At 38.4% G+C, this 22,789-nt stretch overlaps 13 protein-coding genes across 13 annotated transcripts in view; all 13 read right to left on the bottom strand.

The window, feature by feature from the left end:
- The window catches only part of Pcdha1 (protocadherin alpha 1), a 264,765-nt gene that overhangs the window by 102,565 nt on the left and 139,411 nt on the right, over positions 1–22,789 (bottom strand). The gene's annotated exons all lie outside the window — the stretch shown is intronic.
- Positions 1–22,789, bottom strand: part of Pcdha2 (protocadherin alpha 2) — a 255,785-nt gene that overhangs the window by 102,565 nt on the left and 130,431 nt on the right. The gene's annotated exons all lie outside the window — the stretch shown is intronic.
- The window catches only part of Pcdha3 (protocadherin alpha 3), a 249,612-nt gene that overhangs the window by 102,565 nt on the left and 124,258 nt on the right, over positions 1–22,789 (bottom strand). The window lies entirely within an intron of this gene.
- Pcdha4 (protocadherin alpha 4) overlaps positions 1–22,789 on the bottom strand; it is a 243,172-nt gene that overhangs the window by 102,569 nt on the left and 117,814 nt on the right. The gene's annotated exons all lie outside the window — the stretch shown is intronic.
- Positions 1–22,789, bottom strand: part of Pcdha5 (protocadherin alpha 5) — a 235,590-nt gene that overhangs the window by 102,566 nt on the left and 110,235 nt on the right. The window lies entirely within an intron of this gene.
- Positions 1–22,789, bottom strand: part of Pcdha6 (protocadherin alpha 6) — a 228,659-nt gene that overhangs the window by 102,565 nt on the left and 103,305 nt on the right. The gene's annotated exons all lie outside the window — the stretch shown is intronic.
- Pcdha7 (protocadherin alpha 7) overlaps positions 1–22,789 on the bottom strand; it is a 222,498-nt gene that overhangs the window by 102,565 nt on the left and 97,144 nt on the right. The window lies entirely within an intron of this gene.
- Positions 1–22,789, bottom strand: part of Pcdha8 (protocadherin alpha 8) — a 216,569-nt gene that overhangs the window by 102,565 nt on the left and 91,215 nt on the right. The window lies entirely within an intron of this gene.
- The window catches only part of Pcdha9 (protocadherin alpha 9), a 211,291-nt gene that overhangs the window by 102,566 nt on the left and 85,936 nt on the right, over positions 1–22,789 (bottom strand). The window lies entirely within an intron of this gene.
- Pcdha10 (protocadherin alpha 10) overlaps positions 1–22,789 on the bottom strand; it is a 204,937-nt gene that overhangs the window by 102,565 nt on the left and 79,583 nt on the right. The window lies entirely within an intron of this gene.
- Positions 1–22,789, bottom strand: part of Pcdha11 (protocadherin alpha 11) — a 197,937-nt gene that overhangs the window by 102,565 nt on the left and 72,583 nt on the right. The gene's annotated exons all lie outside the window — the stretch shown is intronic.
- Positions 1–22,789, bottom strand: part of Pcdha12 (protocadherin alpha 12) — a 192,027-nt gene that overhangs the window by 102,565 nt on the left and 66,673 nt on the right. The window lies entirely within an intron of this gene.
- Positions 1–22,789, bottom strand: part of Pcdha13 (protocadherin alpha 13) — a 179,018-nt gene that overhangs the window by 102,569 nt on the left and 53,660 nt on the right. The window lies entirely within an intron of this gene.

Below are 22,789 nucleotides of genomic sequence, written 5' to 3'. Positions count from 1 at the left end.
CCAGGTGTGAAAACAGCCCATAAAAATGAATTTGTCCCTCACCAAATTTCCAGAACACAGTGAATGATCATTCATCTGCCAGGGGGTAGGATTTGCACTTTCTCCTCTTAGCTTAGCCTAGCGAGGCTGACTGTTGAGGGATGTAAGATTATTCTTTCCATTTCCCCACGTATTCACAGTAGAATAAATACAGCTGGACAGCTGTATACATTTGAGAGGTCCTCTTTAGTTTTAGACCTTAAGTCAAACCTGCAATTCCATCAGGTTGAGAAATTCTGAGCCAAATCAGGGAGGACAGTGTGTGTGTTGTGGGGGGGGGGTGGTATAGACTAAGATTTAAGGAAGAAAAACAGAATCAGCATGGGAAATTCATACAAAAATCATAGGCAACATTACATCTTTTTTAGTTTTTCTTCTTATTATCTCCCTGTTCAAACCATCATTGACAGCCACTATCAAAGCATCTCATTTGAGTCCTGAACAGAAAGATAGCTCCGGAGGGCCATCCCCACCATACATCTTCCAAACTCTCCCCATGGCATTGCATTCTTGTCCATATAAACTAGAATTTATGGAGAAACAATGGTTAATAGAAAGACTTGTCCAATGATAAAGGCCAAATATATCTGCCCCTTTAAATTTTTAGATTTTTTTTATCTTATGTGTATGGGTGTTTTATCTGTGTATGCTTTTATATTACATGCATGTCTGGTGCCTGCGAAGGCCAGAAGAGGGCACTGGAGTTGTAAGAGAGGCAGAGACTGGAGTTACAAATAATTTTAAGAGAGGCTGCATGGGTACTGGGAGTGGAACCCAGGTCCTCTGCAAGAGCAGCCAGTGCTCTTAATCACTGAACCATCTCTCCAGCCCTTATATTTGCCATTTTGATAGCACAGCCAAATGAGCATCAAATCCTAAATTGACAAAATGTCTCTTTAGCAAAACCTTTAAGATGTTCTCCACACTTTCTCCTGATCAAAGTATTTCCAAGGTTTTGTTTAACTGAAAGTATAACTTAAAGTGGAAAATAAGCAAAATACCAAACAAAAACCAAAACGGAATCATGATTTCTGCCTGAGGTCTGTTGCTCAGATTATTAATATAAAACCCCCCATTTTAACTTGTTCTTTAGGTATAAGGACAGAAGATTGCTGACCACTTTACATGCACTTCTCTTAGGTGTTTTCAAACCAAACAAGAAACCTGTTATCCACCAAAGAGCTCATCAGGAAAACTTATGCTTTACATGAAAGCTTCCTAATGCTTTGTACTGTTCCCTGGAAGGATTTTAAGCATTATGGAAATTAACAAATAGAGCATAACCTTCACATTAAGTAAATTTTAACCCTATAAAATAGCTTAATCAAGCACCTGAATTAAGTCTAACAGAGTAAGAAATCTGAACATAGAAGTCTGTATCATATTAGTTTCTGATTTTAACTAAGTCTCAGATACAAAATAAAAGGCTAAACACTCTTAATGAACACTACCATTTCACACCATTTATTTGTTTGATTTAAACTTTTTACCAATAACAAGTCACTGTGAGATTTAAGTTTCCAAGGAACTGGTTTTTCTATATGACTTATCTTCTAACCTTTCTTTATGAATCTGCACTATAACTCTGTATGTACTCACTTGCATAATTTTACGCAATTATCAGAATATTGTATATACATATAATTTTTATTTTACTTTTAAACTGTGGCCCTCAGAAGCAGTCAATCAGCTAAAAAGGTAAAGAAAGCACTAGCCCTTTTGTTTTGGATATTGTATGTATGATCTTATACCCCAAAACTGCAGTTTAACTGATAAGGCGAATCATTCTTAATGCCTATCTGCTGTCCTGAAAGCAACCTAGATGTTCTCAAAAGTCAAATTCCAATTTCTTTTTTCTTTTTGGCAAAACCCAATCTTTCTCTCCTTTTCGTTTTTCATTTGTTTGTTTGTTTGTTTGTTTGCTACAGAGTCTCTCTATGTAGCTCTGGCTGTCATGAAACTCACAATGTGGATCAGGCTGACCTCAAACTCATAGAGATCCACTTTGCCTCTTCCTTCTGAGCTCTGAGATCAAAAGTGTATACCACCAGCCCTGGCTTTATATTTCCTCCTAAATAATGCCTTTGTATTTTCCCCTTTACCATGTATTCTATTTCTTTAATGACATTCATTGAGAATATATTCGATGTCCTTTTCCTGCTTCAAAGATACACTTTTTATGTCTGTTGAATTTACTCATTATTTCCCTGAATTTATTTCTTATTTTCATTTATTTTTCAACCATATTATACATTGCTATTCGATTTTGCTTTTGTCTTTGGTTTTTCTTCTTTACTTCTTACAGGGCTGGTATCAATCACAGGACTCACACACAGTAATGAAGGAGTGCTCCACTGAACCTTTCCCAACCCTCTGTGCAGGCTGTATGACAGCAGGGGCTGGCTGTTCACTATTTTGCTACTTTGGGTGTGGCCTTAATTCCTGTACTTATTTTCCTATTTCATGAACTATGTCAGCTTGTTTTTCACGGCCTTTGTGACTTTTTAATTTTATCCTTGAAACTCCAGTCTGAAATGGAAATTTCTGGTTTCTTTTGAGACTCACTTGTGTCATGTGTTGTGTTTCTGAAAGCTGTCTTGTGAGAGGATGCTTTGCTGAAGCAGACAGAAAAGAGGGCATTCATGTTTTATTGGAGCAGATGCTTGAGAGGGTGCATGATGTTTGCAAAGGGTATAAATGGAACCCCATATACAGTGAGAGGTCAGTTTTGCATTGTTATCCTTTACTACCCTTCTCTGGTCTTTGATGGTCTTCCCTGGCCAAGCAAGGCTTCCCTGGTCTTCAACAACCACTTCTGCTGACTAGAGCCAATTTATACTGGAATGAGCTGCTACTACAGATCATGAATGGTGTTTGCTATTGCACTGGGCTGCTGTAATCCTGACAATGAAGAGTGGAATCACTCCAAAGAACTACTTCTAAACAAGGCCACAACCCTCTTTTCCTATAAACTTTCTTCTTGCCCTACCTCTGGTTGGTCATCTAGAAGGGAGGTTGAAGTATTCAAGAAGCCTAAATAAAGTAGATTTAGAAAAAAAATCTAAAACCACACTAGACAACATCCAAGTTTTTTTTAATCATCTGAAGCCATTAAAATTCAGTTTTGTCCGCAAACAACAGATTGGGAAAAGATCTTTACCAATCCTACAACAGATAGAGGGCTTATATCCAAAATATACAAAGAACACAAGAAATTAGACCACAGGGAGACAAATAACCCTATTAAAAAATGGGGTTCAGAGCTAAACAAAGAATTCACGGCTGAGGAATGCCGAATGGCTAAGAAGCAGCTAAAGAAATGTTCAACATCTTTAGTCATAAGGGAAATTCAAATCAAAACAACCCTGAGATTCCACCTCACACCAGTCAGAATGGCTAAGATCAAAAACTCCGGGGACAGCAGCTGCTGGCAAGGATGTGGAGAAAGAGGAACACTCCTCCATTGCTGGTGGGATTGCAGACTGGTACAACCTTTCTGGAAATCAATCTGTAGGTTTCTCAGAAAATTGGACATTGCACTACCTGAGAACCCAGCTATACCTCTCTTGGGCATATACCTAAAAGATGCCCCAACATATAACAAAGACTCCACGTGTTCATAGCAGCCTTATTTATAATAGCCAGAAGCTGGAAAGAACCCAGATGCCCTTCAAAAGAGGAATGGATACAGAAAATGTGGTATATCTACACAATGGAATATTACTCAGCTATCAAAAACAATGGCTTTATGAAATTCATAGGCAAATGGATGGAACTGGAAAATATCATCCTGAGTGAGGTAACCCAATCACAAAAAAACACACATGGTATGCACTCATTGATAAGTGGCTATTAGCCCAAATGCTTGAATTACCCTAGATGCACAGAACACATGAAATTCAAGAAGGATGACCAAAATGCAAAGGCTTCACTCCTTCTTTAAAAGGCGAACAATAATACCCTTGGCAGGGAATAGGGAGGCAAAGTTTAGAACAGAGGCAGAAGGAACATCCATTCAGAGCCTGCCCCACATGCGGCCCATACATATGCAGCCACCCAATTAGATAAGATGGATGAAGCAAAGAAATGCAGGCTGACAGGAACCGAATGTAGATCTCTCCTGAGAGACACAGCCAGAATACAGCAAATATATAGGCAAATGCTAGCAGCAAACCACTGAACGGAGAACGGGACCCCCATTGAATCTTAGAAAGGACTGAAAGAGCTTGAAGGGGCTTGAGACCCCATTCGAACAACAATGCCAACCAACCAGAGCTTCCAGGACTAAATCACTATCCAAAGACTATACATGGACTGACCCTGGGCTCCAACCTCATAGGTAGCAATGAATAGACTAGTAAGAGCACCAATGGAAGGGGAGCCCTTGGTCCTGCCAAGACTGAACCCCCAGTGAATGTGATTATTGGGGGGAGGGCAGTAATGGGGGGAGGATGGAGAGGGGAACACCCATAGAGAAGGGGAAGTAGAGGGACTAGGGGGATGTTGGCCCAGAAACCGGGAAAAGGAATAATAATTGAAATGTACATAAGAAATACCCAAGTTAATAAAGATGAAAAAACAAACAAAAGCTACGTTAAATTTTTTACTTTGAATTCATTGAAAAAAAAACATGTGATATGGTTTGTATCCCCAAAGGTTTGTATATTGACAACTTAGTTATTAATACAATATTATTAAGTGATAGAACTTTTTAAACAGTGTTTCTCTGTGTAGATCTGACTGCCATGGAACTCACTCTGTAGACCAAGATGGCCTCAAACTCACAGAAATAAGCCTGCCCTTGCCTCCTGAGTGATAGAAATAAAGGCTTGCACCACCACCACTGGGTGGTGAAAGGATCTTTGTAAGGTGAAGTTTTGTATTACATGACTAATGCTCACCTCAGTCTTGCAGTAGTACATTAGGTCTCTTGGAACTGGATTGGATACCATGGGAACAGGGTTTTAAAATAAGTTTTAGTTAAAATATAATTACTTCACTTCCCTTTTCTCATTCAGAATCCTATTTGTATGTGTATATTTTCAGGACTGACTCTTCAGTATTGGATGGCCAATCTGTGTACTCTTCTCTGGGAAAGACAGTGAGCTTTATAAAGCCAATCTGGCTTAATGTGCTCAATTTCTGCTAAATTTATTAATTACTGGCAGTCTCTGGGGTGTACCCCTCTACTTACCAACATTCAGTATATTACCGAAGCTGAACAGATTCAAATAGTGTTATTTGCCTTTCCTAGTTTCCCAAAACTTTAAGTCAAAATGAACATTTTTTTCTTAAAATTTGCCCAGTCTTCGATAGTTCTGTTACCATGACAAAACATTATGACTATCAAAAAATCAAATGCTATTTTGTACTCTACTAGAGGTCATGTTCTCTTTCTCAAGCAACCAATTCACTGAGAAATTATGATTTTCAATTATGGAGGTCAGACTTTGAAAGTAAATATTTAAAGCAATTATGTGAAATAAGATATCAAAATGTATTGTTGATGAAATCATACCATTTAAAAAAGAAAAATTTTATAAGTCATTGTACACAGTAAGGATATAACACAATACTTCTACCAGAGAAGAAAATTACTTATATGACAATTCAAATCCAAAAAAAAAGTAAAGCCAGAAATAGTAAGAAAGGATTACAAATAACACAAAAAGCAATATGCTCCTAACTAAAACATTCAACATGTCCAGGACACAAAGAAAAGACCAAACCTAACAATAATAGGTTTAGAAGAGAGTGAAAATTCCCAACTCAAATGGCCAACAAACATCTTCAAAAAATTGTAAAAGAAAACTTCCCTAACCTAAAAAACGAGATGCCCATAAACCTACAGAGAAGCTTACAAAACACCAAACAGATGAAACCAGAAAATAAATTCCTCCTGTAACATAATAATTAAAACACAAAGTGCACAGGAAAAAGATAGGATTATTGAAAGCACAAAGGAAAAATGGTCAAGTAACAAAGACAGACTTATCAGAATTACACCTGAATTCTCAACAGAGACCTTAAAGGCCAGAATATGTTGAGAAGATGTCATACAGACGATAAGAGAACATGAATGCCAGCCCAGGTCACTATATCCAGCAAAACTCTCAATTAACATAGATGAAGAAACCAAGATATTTTATAACAAAACCAAATTTACACAATTTCTTTCCACAAATCCAGCCCTACAAAAAAATCTCCAACAGAAGGAGGGAAACTACACCCTAAGAAAAGCAAGAAAGTAATCTTGTTTTCAACTAACACAAAAGAAGATAACCACAGAATGTAATTCCACCTCTGGGAACAAAAATAACAGGAAATGACAACCATTGTTCTCTAATATCTCTACAAATCAATGGACTCAATTCCCCAATAAAATGATATAGACTAACACAGTGGATATGTAAACAGGACACATCATATTGCTGCATATAGGAAACAAACCTTAATGACAAAAACAGATACTACTTCAGAGTAAAAGACTGGAAAAAAAAACTAATGGTCCCAAGAAACAAGCTAGAGGTGCCATTCTAATCTCAAATAAAATTGACTTTCAACCAAAAGTTATCAAAAAAGAAAAGGAAGGACACTTCATATTCATCAAAGAAAAAATCCACCAAGATGAACTCTCAATACTGAATATCTATGTTACAAATGAAAAGAAACCTGCATTCATTAAAGAAACCTTACTAAAACTCAAAACAGACATTGCACCTCACACAATAATAGTGGGAGACATCAATACCCCACTCTCAGCAAAGGACAGGTCCTGGAAACAAAATCTAAACAGAGACACAGTGAAATGAACAGAAGTTATGAACCAAATGGATTTAACAGATATCTATACAACATTTCATCCTAAAGCAAGGAGTATACCTTCTTCTCAGCATCTCATGGAAACTTCTCCAAAACTGACCATATAATCAGTCACAAAACAGGCCTCAAGAAATACAAGATGACTGAAATAATCCCATTCATGCTATCAGATCACCATGGACTAAGATTGGTCTTCAATAACAACAAAAATGACAGAAAGTCCACGTACACATAGAAGCTGAACAATGCTCTACTAAATAATAACTTGGTCAAGAAAGAAATAAAGAAAGAAATTAAAGACTTTTTATAGTTTAATGAAAATGAGGGCACAACATACCCAAACTTATGGGATACAATGGAAGCAGTGATAAGAGGAAAACTAGTAGCTTTGAGTGCCTCCAAAAAGAAATTAAAGAGAGCATAAGCTAGAAACTTAACAATACATCTAAAAACTCTAGAACAAAAAGAATCAAATGCATGGAATAATAGTAGAAAGCAGGAAATAATCAAACTTAGGGCTTAAACCAACCAAATAGAAACAAAAAGAACTATACAAAGAATCAACAAAACCAGAAGCTGGTTTTTAAAAAATATCAACAAGATAGACAAACCTTTAGCCAGATCTGAGGGCACAGAGAACGTATATTAACATAATCAGAAATGAAAAGGGAGACATAACAAGAGAAAGAGGAAATTCAAAAGAAATCATCAGAATCTACTAAAAATGCCTGTACTCAACAAAACTGGAAAATCTGGATGAAATGGATAATTTTCTAGACAGATGCCAGGTACCAAAGTGAAATCAGGATCAAATAAACCACCTAAAGAGTCCCATAACTTCTAAAGAATAGAAGCCATCATTTAAATTTTCCCAACCAAAAAAAAAACCCAGGACCACATGGGTTTAGTGCAGTATTTTATCAGACTTCCATAGAAGACCTAATTCCAATATGCTCCAAACTATTTCACAAAATAAAAACAAACGGAACACTATGCAATTCTTTCTATCAAGCCACAATTATGTTTATACCTAAACAACACAAAGACTGAACAAAGAAAACTTCAGATCAATTTTCCTTAGCTTTATCAATGCAAAATTACTCAATTAAATTCTTTGAAACAAAATGCAAGAACACATCAAAACAATCCTCCATCATGATCAAGTAGGCTACATCCCAGGGATGCAGGGATGGTTCAACATATGGAAATCCATCAATGTAAACCACTACATAAACAAACTCATAAAAAAAAACACATGATCATCTCATTAGATGCTGAGAAAGCATTTGACAAATTCAATACCCCTTCATGTTAAAAGACTTGGAAAGACCAGGAATTTAAGACCCACACCTAAACATAGTAAAAGCAACATATAGTAAACCAGTAACCAATATCAAACTAAATGGAGAGAAACTTGAAGCAATCCCACTAAATCAGGGACTAGACAAGGTTTCCCACTCTCTCCTTACCCATTCAATATAGTACTTGAAATTCTAGCCAGAGCAATCAGATGACAAAAGGAAGCCAAAGGGATACAAATTGGAAAGGAAGAAATCAAGTATCACTATTTGCAGATGATATGTTAGTATACTTAAGTGACCCCCACAAATTAAACCAGAGAACTACTAATCCTGATAAACAACTTCAGCAAAGTGGCTAGATATAAAATTAACTCAAACAAATCAGTAGCCTTCTTTTACTCAAATGACAAACAGGCTGATAAAGAAATTAGGGAAATGACACCCTTTACAATAATCACAAATAATATAAAATACTTCAGTGTGACTCTAACCAAGCAAGTGAAAGATCTGTGTGACAAAAACTTCAAATCTCTGAAGGAAGAAATTGAAGAAAATCTCAGAAGATGGAAAGATATCTCATGCTCATGGATGGCAGGATTAATATTGTAAAAATGTCTATCTTGCCAAAAGCAACCTACAGATTCAATGCAATCCCCATCAGAATTCCAATCTAATTCTTCATAGAATAAGAAAGAGCAATTCTCAAATTCATGTGGAATAACAAAAATACCAGGAGAGCAGAAATTACCTTCAACAATAAAAGAGCTTCTGGGGGAATCACCATCCCTGACCTCAAGCTGTATTACAGAGCAATAGTGATTAAAAAACTGTCTGGTATTACTAGAGATAGGCAGGTAGATCCATAGAATAGAATTGAAGATCCAAAAATGAATACACATACCTATAGTCAATTGTTCTTTGACGAAGGAGCTAAAACCATCCAGTGGAAAAAAGATAGCATTTTCAACAAATGGTGCTGGTTCAACTGGCAATCAGCATGTAGAAGAATGCAAATCAACCCATTCTTCTCACCCTATACAAAGTTCAAGTCCAAGTGGATTAAGGACCTCCACATAAAACAAGATCCACTCAAACTAATAGAAGAAAAAGTGGAGAAGAGCCTCAAACACTTGGGCACTGGGGAAAATTTCCTGAACAAACACCAGTGGCTTATGCTCTATTATCAGGAATTTTGATGAAGCTAAGAAGTGCATGCTGATAGGAACCAGATATAGATCTCTCCTGAGAGACATGGCCAGAGCATGTCAAATACAGAGGTGAATGCTAGCAGCAAACCACTGACCAGAGAAAGGGACCCCTGTTTGGAGGAATTAGAGAAAGGATTGAAAGAGCTAAAGGGGCTTGCAACCCCATAAGAACAACAATGCCAACCAACCAGAGCTTCCATGGACTAAACCACTACCCAAAGACTATACATGGACTGACCCATGGCTCCAACTGCATATGTAGCAGAGGATTGCCTTGTTGGTCACCAATGGAAGGAAAGGCCCTTAGTCCTGCAACGGTTGGACCCCAATGCAGGGGAATGTCTCGGGGTGGGGTGGTAAGGGGGGTGGATGGGTGTGGAAACACCCGTATGGGGAAGGGAGAGGGGAAGGGGATGGGGGCTTTTGGACAGGAAACCAGGAAAGGGAATAACATTTGAAATGTAAATAAAAAATATATCCAGTTTTTAAAAAAGAACTGACAAATAGGCTTCTGGTTTCTGCCTGAACTGGGAGCTGACTCGGTCCCACAGCTCTTTATACCTGGATTCTGTGGAAGAGACAGCTAGACTCTCAAAAGTGTAAACAATCCTGAGAGCACAGGGGAGACCACCACTTCTGTTCGCATTCCTGGCCTAAGAGGAACTATGTGGAGCCCTCAGGACACAGGAACCCAAGAGCAGTCTGGGACAGGATCCTTCCAGTTTCTTCCTGCACCAGGAGCTGACCCAGTATCACAGTTCTCTGTACACAGATCCCATCAGGGAGTGGGCTGGACTCTCAGAAGTGTAGATAATCCTGCAAGCATAGGAGAGACTACCATTTCTGCTCACATTCCTAGCCCAAGAGGAACCTGCCTGGAACCCTCTCGACACAGGAACCCAGGAGCAGTCTGGGACAGGATACTTCTAGTTTCTGACTGCACCTGGAGCTGACACTGTGACATAGCTCTCTGTATCCAGACCCTGCTGGGAGAAAGCTGGTATCCAGAAGTGCTGACATGTAGGCTTACAGAAGGGTCAAGCCACTGTAAGAGACAACAAGACTAGCTAAAACCAGAGACAACCAGATGGTGAGAGGCGAGCGAAGAAACCTAAGCAACAGAAACCAAGACTACTTGTCATCTTCAGAGACCAGTTGTAGCAGCAAAGCAAATACTGGATAACCCAACACACTGGAAAAGGAAGATTTGGGTTTAAAATCACATCTGATGATGATGATAGAGGACTTTAAGAAAGAAAAAAATAACTCCCTTAAAGAGCTGGAGAAACCAAGATATTCCATGACAAAACCAAATTTACACAGTATCTTTCCACAAATCTAGCCCTACAAAGGATAACAGATGGAAAACTGCAACACAAGGTGGGAAACTAAACCCTAGAAAAAGCAAGAAAATAATGTTCTTGAAACAATCCCAAAAGAAGAGAGCCACACAAACACAATTCCACCTCTAACAAAAAAAAAAAAACAGGAAACAAAAATCACTGTTCCTTAATATCTCTTAACACTAATGGACTCAATTTCCCCCCCCCAATAAAAAGACATAGTCTAAAAAACTGGATACGTATAGAAGACCCAGCATTTTGCTGCATAAAGGAAATATACCTCAGTGACAAAGACAAACACTACTTCAGAGTAAAAGACTGGAAAATAATCTTCCAAACAAATGGCCCCAAGAAAAAAGCTGGAGTAGCCATTCTAATATCAAATAAAATTGTCTTTCACCTAAAGTTGTCAAAAAAGATAAGAAAGAACCATTCATATTCATCAAAGGAAAAAATCCATCAAGATGAACTCTCAATTCTGAATACCTATGCTCCAAATGAAAGGAAACCTACATTCATAAAAGAAATCCTACTAAAGCTCAAAGCACACATTGCATCACACCCAAAAATAGTGGGAGACTTCAAAACCCCACTCTCAGTCAATGGTCAGATCATGGAAACAGAAACTAAACAGAGACACAGAAAAATGAACAGAAGTTATGAACCAAATGGACTTAACAGATATCTATAGAACATCCTAACACAAAATAATATAACTTCTTCTTGACACCTCATAGTATCTTCTCAAAAATTGACTGTATAATCAGTCACAAAACAGGCCTCAACAAATACAAGAAGATGGAAATAATCCCATGCATCCTATCAGATCACCACGGACTAAGGTTGGTCTTCAACCACAACAAAAGCAACAGAAATTCCACATACACATGGAAGCAGAACAATGCTCTACTCAGTGATAACTTAGCCAACGAAGACATAAAGAAAGAAATTAAAGACTATTTAAGATTTAATGATAATGAAGGCAAAACATCCCCAAATGTATGGGATACAATGAAATCAGCACTAACAGGACAACACATAGCTCTGAGTTCCTCCAAAAAGAAACTAGAGAGAGCTTACATTAGGAGCCTGACAACACACCTAAAAGCTCTAGAACAAAAAGAAGCAAATACACCCAAAAAAAGAGCACACAGCAGGAAAAATCAAACTCAGGGCTGAAATCAACCAAGTAGAAACAAAAAGAACTATACAAAGAATCAACAAAACCAGGAGCTGGTTTTTGAGAAAATAAACAAGATAGACAAACCCTCAGCCAGTCTAAGCAGAGAGCACAGAGAGAATATCCAAATTAACAAAATCAGATATGAAAAGGGAGACAAAACAAGAGAAGCTGAGAAAATTAAAAAATCATCAGATCCTACTAAAAAACCTATACTCAACAAAACTGGTAACTCTGAATGAAATGGACTATTTTTCTAGACAAACTCCAGATACCAAAGTTAAAGCAGGACCAGATAAACCATCTATACAGTCCCATATCTCCTAAAGAAATAGAAGCAGTTGTTAATAGTCTCCCATTTAAAAAAGCCCAGGACCAGATGGGTTTAGTGCAGAATTTTGTATGGCCTTCATAGAAGACCCAAAACCAATACTGTCCAAATTATTCCATGAAATAGAAACAGACGGAGCACTACCCAATTCCTTCTATGAAACCACAATTACTGTAATTAAACCACACAAAAACTCAACAAAAACAAGAACTTCAAACCAATTTCTTTTATGAATATCAATGCAAAAATACTCAATGAAATTCTTGCAAACCAAACCCAAGAACACATCAAAACAATCATCCATCATGATCAAGTAGGCTTCATTCCAGGGATGCAGGGATGGTTCAATATACAAAAATCCATCAATGTAATACACTATGTAAACAAACTCATAAAGGAATCACATGGTCATCTCATTAGATTTGGAGAAAGCATTTAACAAAATTCAATACCCTTTCATGTTAAAAGTCTTGGAAAGGTAAGAAATTCAAGACCCATACCTAAACATAGTAAAAGTAATATACAGCAAACTAGTAGTCAACATCAAACTAAATGGAGAGAAACTTGAGGCAATTCTACTAAAAACAGGGAATAGACAAGGCTGCCTATTCTCTCCTCACTCATTCAATACAGTACTCGAAGTCCTAGCCAGAGCAATCAGACAACAAAAGGAGGCCAAAGGGACACAAATTGGAAAGAAAGAAGTCAAAATATCACTATTTGCATTTGATAAGATAGTATACTTAAGTGAAACCAAAAGTTCCACCAGAGAACTCCGATGCCTGATAAACAACTTCAGCAAAGGGCTAGATATAAAACTAACTCAAATAATCAGAGAATCAAATAATCCTGTTTAAAAAATGGGTACAGCGCTAAACAAAATATTCTCTACTGAAGAATACTGAATGGCTGAGAAGCACCTAAAAAATGTTCAAAATCCTTATTCATCATGGAAATACAAATAAAACAATCCTGAGATTCTACCTCACACCAGTAAGAATAGCCAAGATAAAAAAACTCAGGTGACAGCAGATGCTGGCAAAGGTGTGAAAAAATAAGAACACTTCTCCATCGTTGGTGGGATTGAAAGATGATACAACCACCTTGGAACTCAGTCTGGTGGTTCCTCAAAAAAACTGGACATATTACTACCTGAAGCCCGAGTTATACCATTCCTGGGGATACATTCAAAAGATTTTCCAACATATATCAAGGTCGCATGCTCTACTATGTTCATAGCAGCCTTATTTATAATAGCCACAACCTGGAAAGAACCTAGATGTCCTTCAATAGAGGAATGGATACAGAAAATGTGGTACATTTACACAATGGAGTACTACTCAACAAATAAAAACAATGACTACAGAACAATTTGCAAATACATCTGGAATAACAAAAAACCCAGGATAGCTAAAACTATCCTCAACAATAAAAGGACTTCAGGGGAAATCACTATCCCTGAACTCAAGCAGTATTACAGAGCAATAGTGATAAAAACTGCATGGTATTGGTACAGAGACAGACAGATAGACCAATGGAATAGAATTGAAGACCCAGAAATGAACCCACACACCTATGGTCACTTGATTTTTGACAAAGGAGCCAAAACCATCCAATGGAAAAAAGACAGCATTTTCAGCAAATGGTGCTGGTTCAACTAGAGGTCAACATGTAGAAGAATGCAGATCGATCCATGTTTATCACCCTGTACAAAGCTTAAGTCCAAGTGGATCAAGGACCTCCACATCAAACCAGATACAACAGAAGAAAAACTGGGGCAGCACCTCGAACACATGGGCACTGGAAAAATTTCCTGAACAAAACACCAATGGCTTATGCTCTAAGATCAAGAATCGACAAATGGAATCTCATAAAACTGCAAAGCTTCTGTAAGGCAAAGGACACTGTGGTTAGGACAAAATGGCAACCAACAGATTGGGGAAAGATCTTTACTAATCCTACAACAGATAAAGGGCTTTTATCCAAAATATACAAAGAACTCAAGAAGTTAGACTGCAGGGAGACAAATAACCCTATTAAAAAATGGGGTTCAATTCTATCCTAAAGCAAAAGGATATACCTTCTTCTCACCACCTCATGGTACTTTCTTCAAAATTGACCATAAAATTGGTCAAAAAACAGGCCTCAACAGGTACAGAAAGATAGAAATAATCCCATGCGTGCTATCAGACCACCACGGCCTAAAACTGGTCTTCAATAACAATAAGGGAAGAATGCCCACATATACATGGAAATTGAACAATGCTCTACTCAATGATAACCTGGTCAAGAAAGAAGTAAAGAAAGAAATTAAAAACTTTTTAGAATTTAATGAAAATGAAGGTACAACATACCCAAACTTATGGGACACAATGAAAGCTGTGCTAAGAGGAAAACTCATAGCGCTGAGTGCCTGCAGAAAGAAACAGGGAAGAGCATATGTCAGCAGCTTGACAGCACACCTAAAAGCTCTAGAACAAAAAGAAGCAAATACACCCAGGAGGAGTAGAAGGCAGAAAATAATCAAACTCAGAGCTGAAATCAACCAAGTAGAAACAAAAAGGACCATAGAAAGAATCAACAGAACCAAAAGTTGGTTCTTTGAGAAAATCAACAAGATAGATAAACCCTTAGCCAGACAAATGAGAGGACACAGAGAGTGTGTCCAAATTAACAAAATCAGAAATGAAAAGGGAGACATAACTACAGATTCAGAGGAAATTCAAAAAATCATCAGATCTTACTATAAAAGCCTATATTCAACAAAACTTGAAAATCTGGAGGAAATGGACAATATCCTAGACAGATACCAGGTACCGAAGTTAAATCAGGAACAGATAAACCAGTTAAACAACCCCATAACTCCTAAGGAAATAGAAGCAGTCATTAAAGGTCTCCCAACCAAAAAGAGCCCAGGTCCAGACGGGTTTAGTGCAGAATTCTATCAGACCTTCAGAGAAGACCTCATACCAATAGTATCCAAACTATTCCACAAAATTGAAACAGATGGAGCACTACCGAATTCCTTCTATGAAGCCACAATTACTCTTATACCTAAACCACACAAAGACTCAACAAAGAAAGAGAACTTCAGACCAGTTTCCCTTATGAATATCGACGCAAAAATACTCAATAAAATTCTGGCAAACCGAATCCAAGAGCACATCAAAACAATCATCCACCATGATCAAGTAGGCTTCATCCCAGGCATGCAGGGATGGTTCAATATACAGAAAACCATCAACGTGATCCATTATATAAACAAACTGAAAGAACAAAACCACAGGATCCTTTCATTAGATGCTGACAAAGCATTTGACAAAATTCAACACCCCTTCATGATAAAAGTCCTGGAAAGAATAGGAATTCAAGGCCCATACCTAAACATAGTAAAAGCCATATACAGCAAACCAGTTGCTAACATTAAACTAAATGGAGAGAAACTTGAAGCAATCCCACTAAAATCAGGGACTAGACAAGGCTGCCCACTCTCTCCCTACTTATTCAATATAGTTCTTGAAGTTCTAGCCAGAACAATCCGACAGCAGAAGGAGGTCAAGGGGATACAGATCGGAAAAGAAGAAGTCAAAATATCAGTATTTGCAGATGATATGATAGTATATTTAAGTGATCCCAAAAGTTCCACCAGAGAACTTCTAAAGCTGATAAACAACTTCAGCAAAGTGGCTGGGTATAAAATTAACTCAAATAAATCAGTAGCCTTCCGCTACACAAAAGAGAAACAAGCTGAGAAAGAAATTAGGGAAAACGGATACTGGGAAAGGGAATAACACTCGAAATATATATAAGAAATACTCAAGTTAATAAAAAAAAATAAAATGTAAAAAAAAAAAAGAAATTAGGGAAACGACACCCTTCATAATAGACCCAAATAATATAAAGTACCTCGGTGTGACTTTAACCAAGCAAGTAAAAGATCTGTACAATAAGAACTTCAAGACACTGAAGAAAGAAATTGAAGAAGACCTCAGAAGATGGAAAGATCTCCCACGCTCATGGATTGGCAGGATTAATATAGTAAAAATGGCCATGTTACCAAAAGCGATCTACAGATTCAATGCAATCCCCATCAAAATACCAATCCAATTCTTCAAAGAGTTAGACAGAACAATTTGCAAATTCATCTGGAATAACAAAAAACCCAGGATAGCTAAAACTATCCTCAACAATAAAAGGACTTCAGGGGGAATCACTATCCCTGAACTCAAGCAGTATTACAGAGCAATAGTGATAAAAACTGCATGGTATTGGTACAGAGACAGACAGATAGACCAATGGAATAGAATTGAAGACCCAGAAATGAACCCACACACCTATGGTCACTTGATTTTTGACAAAGGAGCCAAAACCATCCAATGGAAAAAAGACAGCATTTTCAGCAAATGGTGCTGGTTCAACTAGAGGTCAACATGTAGAAGAATGCAGATCGATCCATGCTTATCACCCTGTACAAAGCTTAAGTCCAAGTGGATCGAGGACCTCCACATCAAACCAGACACACTCAAAGTAATAGAAGAAAAACTAGGGAAGCATCTGGAACACATGAGCACTGGAAAAAATTTCCTGAACAAAACACCAATGGCTTATGCTCTAAGATCAAGAATCGACAAATGGAATCTCATAAAACTGCAAAGCTTCTGTAAGGCAAAGTACACTGGTTAGGACAAAACAGCAACCAACAGATTGGGAAAAGATCTTTACCAATCCTACAACAGATAGAGGGCTTATATCCAAAATATACAAAGAACACAAGAAGTTAGACCACAGGGAGACAAATAACCCTATTAAAAAAATGGGGCTCAGAGCTAAACAAAGAATTCACAGCTGAGGAATGCCGAATGGCTGAGAAACACCTAAAGAAATGTTCAACATCTTTAGTCATAAGGGAAATGCAAATCAAAACAACCCTGAGATTTCACCTCACACCAGTCAGAATGCCTAAGATCAAAAACTCAGGTGACAGCAGATGCTGGAGAGGATGTGGAGTAAGAGGAACACTCCTCCATTGTTGGTGGGGTTGCAGACTGATACAACCATTCTGGAAATCAGTCTGGAGGTTCCTCAGAAAATTGGACATTGAACTACCTGAGGATCCAGCTATACTTCTCTTGGGCATATACCCAAAAGATGCCCCAACATATAAAAAAGACACGTGCTCCACTACGTTCATAGCAGCCTTATTTATAATAGCCAGAAGCTGGAAAGAACCCAGATGCCCTTCAACAGAGGAATGGACACAGAAAATGTGGTACATCTACACAATGGAATATTACTCAGCTATCAAAAACAATGACTTTATGAAATTCGTAGGCAAATGGCTGGAACTGGAAAATATCATCCTGAGTGAGCTAACCCAATCACAGAAAGACACACATGGTATGCACTCATTGATAAGTGGCTATTAGCCCAAATGCTTGAATTACTCTAGATGCCTAGAACAAATGAAACTCAAGACGGATGATCAAAATGTGAATGCTTCACTCCTTCTTTAAAAGGGGAACAAGAATACCCTTGGCAGGGAATAGAGAGGCAAAGATTATAACAGAGACTGAAGGAACACCTTCAGTGCCTGCCCCACATGTGGCCCATACATATACAGTCACCCAATTAGACAGGATGGATGAAGCAAAGAAGTGCAGGTCGACAGGAGCCGGATGTAGATCGCTCCTGAGAGACACAGCCAGAATACAGCAAACACAGAGGCGAATGCCAGCAGCAAACCACTGAACTGAGAATAGGACCCCCGTTGAAGGAATCAGAGAAAGAACTAGAAGAGCTTGAAGGGGCTCGGGACCCCATATGTACAACAATACCAAGCAACCAGAGCTTCCAGGGACTAAGCCACTACCTAAAGACTATACATGGACTGACCTTGGACTCTGACCTCATAGGTAGCAATGAATATCCTAGTAAGAGCACCAGTGGAAGGGGAAGCCATGGGTCCTGCTAAGACTGAACCCCCAGTGAACTAGACTGTTGGGGGGAGGGCAGCAATGGGGGGAGGGTGGGGAGGGAAACACCCATAAGGAAGGGGAGGGGGGAGGGGGATGTTTGCCCGGAAACTGGGAAAGAGAATAACACTCGAAATGTATATAAGAAATACTCAAGTTAATAAAAAAAAAAAAGAATTCACGGCTGAGGAATGCCGAATGGCTGAGAAACACCTAAAGAAATGTTCAACATCTTTAGTCATAAGGGAAATGCAAATCAAAACAACCCTGAGATTTCACCTCACACCAGTCAGAATGCCTAAGGTCAAAAACTCAGGTGACAGCAAATGCTGGAGAGGATGTTGAGAAAGAGGAACACTCCTCCATTGTTGGTGGGATTGCAGACTGGTACAACCATTCTGGAAATCAATCTGCAGGTTCCTCAGAAAATTGGACATTGAACTACCTGAGGATCCAGCTATACTTCTCTTGGGCATATACCCAAAAGATGCCCCAACATATAAAAAAGACACGTGCTCCATTATGTTCATAGCAGCCTTATTTATAATAGCCAGAAGCTGGAAAGAACCCAGATGCTCTTCAACAGAGGAATGGACACAGAAAATGTGGTATATCTACACAATGGAATATTACTCAGCTATCAAAAACAATGACTTTATGAAATTCATATGCAAATGGCTGGAACTGGAAAATATCATCCTGAGTGAGCTAACCCAATCACAGAAAGACACACATGGTATGCACTCATTGATAAGTGGCTATTAGCCCAAATGCTTGAATTACCCTAGATGCACAGAACACATGAAACTCAAGACAGATGATCAAAATGTGAATGCTTCACTCCTTCTTTAAAAGGGGAACAAGAATACCCTTGGCAGGGAAGGGAGAGGCAAAGATTAAAACAGACACAGAAGGAACACCCATTCAGAGCCTACCCCACATGTGGCCCATACATATACAGTCATCCAATTAGACAAGATGGATGAAGCAAAGTGCAGGCCGAAAGGAGCCTGGATGTAGATCTCTCCTGAGAGACACAGCCAGAATACAGCAAATATAGAGGCGAATGCCAGCAGCAAACCACTGAACTGAGAACAGGACCCCCATTGAAGGAATCAGAGAAAGGACTGAAAGATCTGAAGGGGCTTGAGACCCCATACGAACAACAATGCCAACCAACCAGAGCTTCCAGGGACTAAGCCACTACCCAAAGGCTATGCATGGACTGACCCTGGACTCTGACCTCATAGGTAGCAATGAATAGCCTAGTAAGAGCACCAGTGGAAGGGGAAGCCCTTGGTCCTGCTAAGACTGAAACCCCAGTGAATGTGACTGTTGGGGGGAGGGCGATAATGGGGGGAGGATGGGGAGGGGAACGCCCATGAAGAAGGGGAGGGGGAGGGTTAGGAGGATGTTGCCCCGGAAACCGGGAAAGGGAATAACATTTGAAATGTAAATAAGAATTACTCAAGTTAATAAAAAAATTTAAAAAAAAACAATGACTACATGAAATTCTTATGAAAATGGATGGAACTAGAAAATAGCATCCTGAGTGAGGTAACCTAGTGACAAAAGCACACACATGGTATGTACTCGCTAGTAAGTGGATATTAGCCCAAAAGTTAGGAAACAATTCAGAGACCATAGGAAGCTCAAGAAGAAGGAAGACCAAAATGTGGATGCTTCAGTTCTCCTTAGAAGGGGGAAGAAAATACTCATGGGATGAAATACAGGAAGAAAGAGTGGAGCAGGGACTGAAGAAAATGTCATCCAGAGACTGTCCCACCTGGGGATCCATCACCTATACAGCCACCAATCTCAGTCACTATTGCTTATGCCAAGAAGTCTTTGATGACAGGAGTCTTATATGGATGCCTCCTGAGAGTCTCTGCCAGAGCCTTACTAATACAGATGAGGATGTTTGCAGCTAACCATCAGACTGAGCAGGGGACCCCAATGGAGGAGTTAGAGAAAGGACTAGTGGAACTGAAGGAGATTTCGACCTCATAGGAAGAACAACAATATCAGTCAATCAGACCTCCCAGAGCTCCCAGGGACTAAACCACCGAATAAAGAATAAACATGGAGGGGCCCATGGCTCCAGCAACATATAGTGCAGAGGATGGGCCATACTGAGCATCAGTGGGAGAAGAAGCCCTTGGTCCTATGAAAGCTCATTTCCCCAGGATAGGGGAATGCCAGGGCATTGCAGTGGGAGTGGGTTGGTGGGAGTGGGAGCATCCTCACAGAAGCAGGGGAAGGTGGTAATGGAAGGGGGGGAAGGGGATAACATTTGAAATATAAATACAGAAAACTAATAAAAATCTGTTTTTAAAAGTTTAATAGATTTCTTGCATTCAACATTAGCTTTTTCCAAGGCTAAAGATTTTATTAAAATTTTTATGGCTATATCTGTACCTCCTTATGAATGGATTAAAACTACTGCAAACATAGAGTTTAATGCTCATAATTCAGTTTTGGTGTGCAAATAATTACAAGTGATACAAAACACAAAATGCCCATTATGATGGCTGTGAAAAATCAGGTCATTCCCTTAAGGACTGTAGACAAACAGTTCCTAACGATTAATACTTTTATAAAAATAATAATTCGTAGCTGGAGAGATGGTTCAGTGGTTAAGAGCACTAACTGCTCTCCCACATGTCCTGAGTTCAATTCCCAGCAACCACATGGTGGCTCACAACCATCTGTAATGGTGTGTATGAAGACAGCAGTAGTGTACTCACATACATAAAATAAGTAAATAAAATATTTTTTAAAAAAATAATAATTCATGGAGAAAATTTTCTCTGAAATGTAGATGTTGAAGGGACAGATATGAGGCTAGTTGAATGTGGTCATCTATGGACTGTAGACAAGGCTTCCTAAAAAAATGTTTTTTCTAGAAATAATGCAAAAAATGTCTTCTGGAATATTCAGAAGATATGGCAAAGGCCAACACTGAACCAATGAATGTAGGTCAACAAGTGACAAAAAATGTAAGTCCTTGTCAGAAAATGTCCTAAAATGCTCCAATATCAAATTCAAATTGGAAATTTCAGGTCAACAGTGGGGAAAATCGTCCAAAAGACAATTAAACAACACTGCGGTGGTATAAACATTAACCCAAATACCAAAGCCAAAGCAGTTTCAATGGATAAAACAGAGATTCTAACCAACAAAATATACCAACAAAACCCCAGATATTTTGGGAAAGTATTATAAAATATAAAAACTAAAATTAAAATTACAATTAGATGAGATTGAAATTAAAGGCTTAATGGATACAGAGGAAAATACAACAGTTTCACAAGATTCATGGACTCCAACTTGGTCACTTCAAAATCTATTTTTACAATACCTAAGAAACATCTCAAATAAAATGAAATGTATGACTACAAAGGACCAAAGGTCAAACAAAAATTAAAGTCTGAATACAGACAGTCATAAGAAAGAAAACTAATAAGTTTAAATCAAGAAGAAGAATAAAGCAGGCAAGATGATTCCTCTACATGGGAACAACTCTGAGACTAGGTGAGACACAAAAGTGTTTCAGCCAGAACATCAGCTATGCATAGCCAATAAGTCTTGTTGGTTATGGAATCCTCAAAGACTTATCATGCCATCTTTCAAGTATCGTAGATAAAGATATATATTATACTTTGGTTATACAATTCAAACTAACTTATAAATATAGATGCTTTACCTGATCAAAGAGCAGAAAGTCATTTTTAATTGAAATGTATACATTCCACACATATGTTATGGCAAAAAATGTATGCTACTTTTGAGAGTTTATATGTTTACAGAGAAAAAAGACACCAAAGAAAATAAGAATCCCAAGTGATCCCATCTCAGACTAACTTAATTCTTTTTCCTCAGAAATCTGATCTGAGGCAATTTCAAAATCACAAATTAGATCTACTAGCATCAACAACTGTTCCAGGTAGAACTTCATTTTAGCATGCAAAGACTGGACAACAAATGTTATACAGGCTTATAGACTGACTAATATCTCATTTTGGGGGACCCCTAAAAATAAAATGAAACCACAAATCAGCAGGAAGCAATTTTAAGAAAAAGTGCTCTCATTCCCAGAGGTGGGATAGATGGGTATTGGTCATTCAATGAATGATGGCTGTTTGCCCATGTTTAAGGTGAGTGGTTACAATTTGTAATGGTTTTGATCAAGGAAAAAGCAAAATGAGGAATGTTAAATTCAAGGATTTCTTTTTCTCTTTCTTTTTCTTTCCTCTATCCCTCTTTCTCTCCAATTTAGTATTAAGTGAGAGAGGAGAGAGAAGGGATAAAAATAAAATGGGGAAGCTGTCCTGCAACCCTCTGTACCCAAATCCTGTCCAAAGAGAACTGGTCCCCCAATACTGCTCTGATTCCTAAGCCCACAGGTGAGCCCACCACATTTTCTCCAATAACTGTCCAAAGAGGGACCTGCCAGGAGCATATAGGACACAGAACCTGTGGAGCAGCATGGGATAGGATACTTTCTATCTCCACTTGTGCCCAGAACTAAAGCCATCACACATCCCTCCATACCAAATCCTTCCCATAGAAAGATGGTCACCTAGGGAAGCG

This window comes from Rattus norvegicus, chromosome 18 (assembly GCF_021556685.1).
Source record: "Rattus norvegicus strain SHRSP/BbbUtx chromosome 18, alternate assembly SHRSP_T2T, whole genome shotgun sequence".
Classification (NCBI taxonomy): domain Eukaryota; kingdom Metazoa; phylum Chordata; class Mammalia; order Rodentia; family Muridae; genus Rattus; species Rattus norvegicus.
Note: the sequence above shows the minus strand (reverse complement) of the source record. Positions and strands in the feature narration are given on the sequence as shown.